The sequence below is a fragment of the Cibotium barometz genome, chromosome 64 (genome assembly GCF_041138505.1).
Source record: "Cibotium barometz isolate CiBa-2024 chromosome 64, ASM4113850v1, whole genome shotgun sequence".
NCBI lineage: Eukaryota > Viridiplantae > Streptophyta > Polypodiopsida > Cyatheales > Cibotiaceae > Cibotium > Cibotium barometz.
This window is the reverse complement of record NC_141109.1, coordinates 20409858-20416287: the sequence shown is the minus strand read 5'-3', so window position 1 is coordinate 20416287 and position 6430 is coordinate 20409858.

Below are 6430 nucleotides of genomic sequence, written 5' to 3'. Positions count from 1 at the left end.
GACTTTGATGATCTGATAGTAACCAGACTCAAATCTATTTTTGAGAAGACTTTGGCCCCATAAAGCCTGTCAAGAAGTTCGTCGATGCGAGGGATAGCATACTTATTCTTGACAGTGACTTGATTCAGCCCTCGATAATCTATGCAGAGGCAGAGAGTTCCGTCCTTCTTTTTTTTGGAAAAGGACAGGTGCCCCCCAAGGAGAGCTACTGGGGTGTACGAATCCTTGCTCAATGAGTTGGGAAAGTTGCTCTTTAAGTTCAATGGCTTGAGGAAGGGACATTTTATAGGACGCGTTTTTGAGATGGGTTGAGTCCCAGGGATCACCTCAATTTCATGATTCGAGGAGGCGGTAGGCATGTAAGCTTGTCAGGGAAGATGTCAGAGAATTCTTGGAGCCAAGAGGGTTCTGTCTCCTTACTAGGTTCAATGGTTTTGTTGAGCTTGGCTAAGAAAACTTGCTGACCCTTACGTGTTCCCTTGAGAAGATGTTTTGCCTTGACTACCCTAGATTTAGGTTATGTTATGCCCTGAACGGATATTACTTGGCCATGCAAACTTTAAAAAGTGATACTCCCCTAGTGACAATGAATGCTAGCTTTGTTTGCAATTAACCAATCCATCCCAAGAATCTTTATGGATTCATGGGAAGGGGGAAGATATCTTTCCTTCACGGCCCCTGCTTGATGTCTTTCCACGTTTGAGAATGCTCGGTGACTCCCTTGTCACGGCACCACTGTTTGCACCAGAGTTTAGCATCTCCGATGAGGCGAAACCATGCAAGCATAGACTGATTTGCTACTCCAGTACCGGCGGTAGAGAAATAATCGTCCATCGCTTCAATCCAGACTTCAGCATCCTTCTCAATCTTTGAACCTTCTCCTTTAAAGGAGGGAGATTGCATTTGCTTGAGCAAGAGCTTCTTCTCCTGGATATCAATGTAAAGCACACTGGGAAGTGGAGGGTGATCGTCGTGGCCATCATTGTAAAAACAATTTTAAGATTACAAGATATATATTTGCACAACGCTTATTTTGAAGAGTAAAACATAGAAATCATTTTATTTTTAAATATTTACAAGGACGAGTTTTATTACAAAGATCTGATACTAATATAATTAGTCTTATTTGCCATCAAGGGAAATTCCTAAGCTTGACTATGACATAAGGGTACAGCGGTCCACATAGGTGAAATATTGGGGTTCTGCTGTAGTTTCTAAGACTCTAAAAACTGATGGTAAGGGTGGTAGACTCTGGATTGGGGTAGGTCCCAACACAGCTACTCTGTGAGCAGGTAAGACCTGCATCACTTGTTTGGTCATACACCTAGCGATCCTGAGGTATGCGAATCCCATCTATAGTCACAGAGATGTCGGCCCTGGGGGTACCGACAAAACAAAATAAATGCATCATCTTCAACTTTTCAATCCAACGAATCATTTAAACAATCATTCAAACATCACTTCCACTTGTTTGTTTTAGTAGGATGTTTTTATTAATTAACATTATGTTAGGTAAAACATTTATTGCAAAACAGTCCTTAAATGGTAATTCCTTGGAGCTAAGATTGGCTCTGATACCAATTATAAGGTTCCCCCCTTCTAAAATAGGGAAACACTTAAGATAGTCCACCAAGTCTTACCTTGCAAAAAATTTCCTATTAATCGACACCTTGACCATGTAGAGATTCAAGGATACGATTCATAGGTAAGACCTAGTCCTATCCCACAAGGGAGCGTGATCTTCTAAAAATCAAATCACCCATAGATTGGGTAAGTACTAGACTTGATTTCTAGAGGCAACGCTTTTTTCCTCATCCATGCAAGGCATAGCCGCTGGCCTGGTCTTCTAGAATAGAGTTAACCAAGAACCCAATTCATTAAAGATAACAATTTCAATACAAATCATTGAATACAACACTCAATTCGTAGCTTCATACAATTTTATGTCATTATTCTAAAAGGAAAAGATACACATTTATTAACACTAATATTAAAAAAAAAACTCTTCTCTAAAAGATAACCAAGCTGACTTGGCCACCATTTCCTTGAGGAGCTTGTAAAGGGAGGGTTGGGGCCGCATCGGGAGCATCTTCTCTACTCTCGTTATTTTGCGCGCCTCTTGAGGTAATATTTTGACGTTTTCGAGAAGGGGCCATCTTGTAGGGCTCGCTGTTGCGATCAAAACGGTCCAATCAGATCTCAATTCTGAGATCGTTTGCTCACCGTATGAGTAAAAGATCACAGCGCAAGAACCCTCTCTTAAGGCTAAAACCTCTTACTAAATTCCACACAAATAAGGGGGGGGGGATTGTGAGATGTCCTTAACACAAAAATGTTTTGCTAAAGGGGAGAAGGGCTGAGGGATGCTGTAAGTCTCTTCACACAGGGGAAGAAGAAGAGTTGACACTGCCTCCTAGCAAGAGGGAGATGGAGGAAAATTGCCTTATTTGAAAAGTGGCAATTGAGGGGGTGTGGAGAGGGGTGGCTGTACTACTATAGCAAGTACACTGCACAGGGACAGACGACGGTACGGACAACGGCACAACAGAGCATACGCTACGCAGAAAATGCTTGTTGCCCATGGAGTACGTCGGGGGTTTATATAACTATGGGATATGGGTAGTACGGGCGTTGCGCAAAGCAAGGATGAAAGGACGGTGTACTAGCAAAGGCTGTAGATCAGTGGCCTGCATGGCTCTGTAAGAAAGATATGCTGTCGGTTAACAGGGAAAGGAGTGGTACGCATGTACCTTATCTGGTCTGGGACAGCATGGTGGGTGTCCAAGTAGCGGTACGTGTGGACCACATAGTGGGCGACCGTCCTTTGGTTCTTGTGCAGCTATCATACGGGTACCCAGGTAAGTGTGTACGGTCTAAATTTTGGGGCAAGGTTTCCAAATTTTGAGCGTCGGTCTCGATTTACGTACCAGACTGCGAGGTAATTTTTTCTTTATCCGGGAGGTTCTCCTAGTCGTTGGGGTACAGACCATCCGTCAATCGGACGCTTGGTCATGCATTTATTAAGGTTTAAAGGTCATCGCTTTTTAACTAAAAATGACTGAAATTTGCGTATAAGCTTGATTCGGTGTCCGTTTTGGATGCTGTAAAATCCTATATTAGGATAAAATCGTGCATAAATTTCAAATTTGGGCTCAAAATTTAGAGACTCTAAGTAGAAATGACTCATTTAATAAAATCATTGATTTTTATACCATAAAAACTCATAAATTTATCTATTACAAGACATTTCTTTATTAGTGAAGATGGGTATGTTACATCCTTCCCCCCTTAAAGAAATCAAGATGACTCATCATGAATTGGAGATAATCCTTTAAGAGTGTAGCTTCATCTTCCCAAGTTGCATCCTCTTCAGGGTAATCTTTCCACTGTACTAGATGTTCTACAAGAGTTCTATTTTGGAGTTGTCTTTCCCTAGAATCTATGATGCTATTGGGCTGTAATTCAAGGACTCCTTGAGTAGGTTAATGATCAAGACTGGGTACATAAGTTTTAACAAACTTACATGAAATACATTGTGGACTTTGATATTGGCTGGGAGTTGGAGTTTGTAGGCACTTTTACCTAAAGGCTTGATAACTGTATAGGGACCACAATACCTAGGGCTGAGCTTCTTATATTTACCAAGTGATAGAGAACTTTGTTTGGGTAGCACTCATAGAAGAACTTTGTCTCCTTCCTTGAAGATCCTTTTAGACCTCTTGGTGTCAGCATAATGCTTTTATCCATCTTGGGCAGCTTTAATATCCTTTTGGATTGCCTTGGTTTGTTCCTCCATCTCTTCGAGCATTTTCCTGGATCAGAGAAATTTAGAGGAAACAAGCATTCTTGCCCATAGAGAGTGCTTTGAATGGTGACATTCCTATGCTCTGATGATAAGATGCATTGTAGGCAAATTCTACCAGAGTTGGAGTTGGAGTTTATAGGCACTTTGAAGTGAAGTCAAAATCCTGGTCAGTTACTATCCTTTTTGGGAGACCATGAAGTTTGAGGACTTCCTTGTTGAATATTCTAGCAACATCAGAAGCTTTGAAGGTCTTCTTTGCTGATATAAGGTGAGCTACTTTGGTAAGTAAGTCCACTACTACCAGAATGGAGTCATATCCTGCTTGAACAATGGGGAGACTTGTGACAAAATCCATAGTAATGTACTCCCACTTCGTTTGGGGAATATCCAAGGGTTGAAGTTTCCCAGGCATCTCGACCCTTTCAGCTTTGACCCTTTTAGCTTTGATCCTTTGGCATGAGAGACATCGCTTCAAGTACCGAAGGACATCATTTTTCAAGCCTGCCTAATGAAAGCTCCTTGTTACGGCATTGAATATTTTTGCATAGCCTGGGTGTCCCGCAGTAGGACTATCATGAGCTTCATGGAGGACACCACCAAGTGCTAGACTACTGGCATCAGTAACCACTTGGTGAAATCAGGAAGTTTCAGGACTGGGGCAAAAGTAATAATGACCTTGAGCTGATCAAAGCTGTTTTGATGGATTGGCAGCCACACTATTTTGCAATACTTCTTGAGAGAAGATCCGTCAAAGGTGCAGCTACCGAGGCATAATCTTTAATAAAAATCCTATACCATCCCGTGATTCCCAAAAACCCACGAACTTCATGAACTGATTTAGGGGATGGCCACTCTAGAATATCTTTAACCTTGGCGGGAACTATTGAAATGCCATCTTTGAAGACGATGAACCCAAGATACTCAATTTGATGAGTAAAGAAGGTACATTTGCTCTTCTTGGCATAGAGTTTGTGTCTGCGCAACAATTGCAGAACTCTACGCACATGCTCCTCATGCTCTTCCATTGATTTGGAGTAGATTAAGATGTCATCAAAGAAAACAAGCACAAATTCATCCAAGTAAGGATGGAATATATCTTGCATTAGGCGGTTGAAGGTTGCAGGAGCATTGGTTAACCCGAATGAGGTTACAGTAAACTCATAGTGGTTATAACCGGTACTGAAGGCTGTCTTGGGTATATATCAGCTTCCTCGACTTTGATGATCTAATAGTAACCAGATCTCAAATCTATTTTTGAGAAGACTTTGGCCCCATGAAGCCTGTCAAGAAGTTCGTCGATGCGAGGGATAGCATACTTATTCTTGACAGTGACTTGATTCAGCCCTCGATAATCTATGCAGAGGCAGAGAGTTCCGTCCTTTTTTTTTGGAAAAGGACAGGTGCCCCCCAAGGAGAGCTACTGGGGTGTACGAATCCTTGCTCAATGAGTTGGGAAAGTTGCTCTTTAAGTTCAATGGCTTCAGGAAGGGACATTTTATAGGGCGCGTTTTTGAGACGGGTTGAGTCCCAGGGATCACCTAAATTTCATGATTCGAGGAGGCGGTAGGCCTGTAAGCTTGTCAGGGAAGATGTTAGAGAATTCTTGGAGCCAAGAGGGTTCTGTCTCCTTACTAGGTTCAATGGTTTTGTTGAGCTTGGCTAAGAAAACTTGCTGACCCTTACGTGTTCCCTTGAGAAGATGTTTTGCCTTGACTACCCTAGATTTAGGTTATGTTATGCCCTGAACGGATACTACTTGGCCATGCTCATTTTCAAAAGTGATACTCCCCTAGTGACAATGAATGCTAGCTTTGTTTGCAATTAACCAATCCATCCCAAGAATCTTTATGGATTCATGGGAAGGGGGAAGATATCTTTCCTTCACGGCCTGCTTGATGTCTTCCCACGTTTGAGAATGCTCGGTGACTCCCTTGTCACGGCACCACTGTTTCCACCAGAGTTTAGCATCTCCGATGAGGCGAAACCATGCAAGCATAGACTGATTTGCTATTCCAGTACCGGCGGTACAGAAATGCACTCCCACTTCATTTGGGGAATATCCAAGGGTTGAAGTTTCCCAGGCATCTTGACCCTTTCAGCTTTGACCCTTTTAGCTTTGATCCTTTGGCATGAGAGAGACATCGCTTCAAGTACCGAAGGACATCATTTTTCAAGCCTGCCTAATGAAAGCTCCTTGTTACGGCATTGAATATTTTTGCATAGCCTGGGTGTCCCGCAGTAGGACTATCATGAGCTTAATGGAGGACACCACCAAGTGCTAGACTACTGGCATCAGTAACCACTTGGTGAAATCAGGAAGTTTCAGGACTGGGGCAAAAGTAATAATGACCTTGAGCTGATCAAAGCTGTTTTGATGGATTGGCAGCCACAATATTTTGCAATACTTCTTGAGAGAAGATCCGTCAAAGGTGCAGCTACCGAGGCATAATCTTTAATAAAAATCCTATACCATCCCGTGATTCCCAAGAACCCACGAACTTCATGAACTGATTTAGGGGATGGCCACTCTAGAATATCTTTAACCTTGGCGGGAACTATTGAAATGCCATCTTTGAAGACGATGAACCCAAGATACTCAATTTGATGAGTAAAGAAGGTACATTT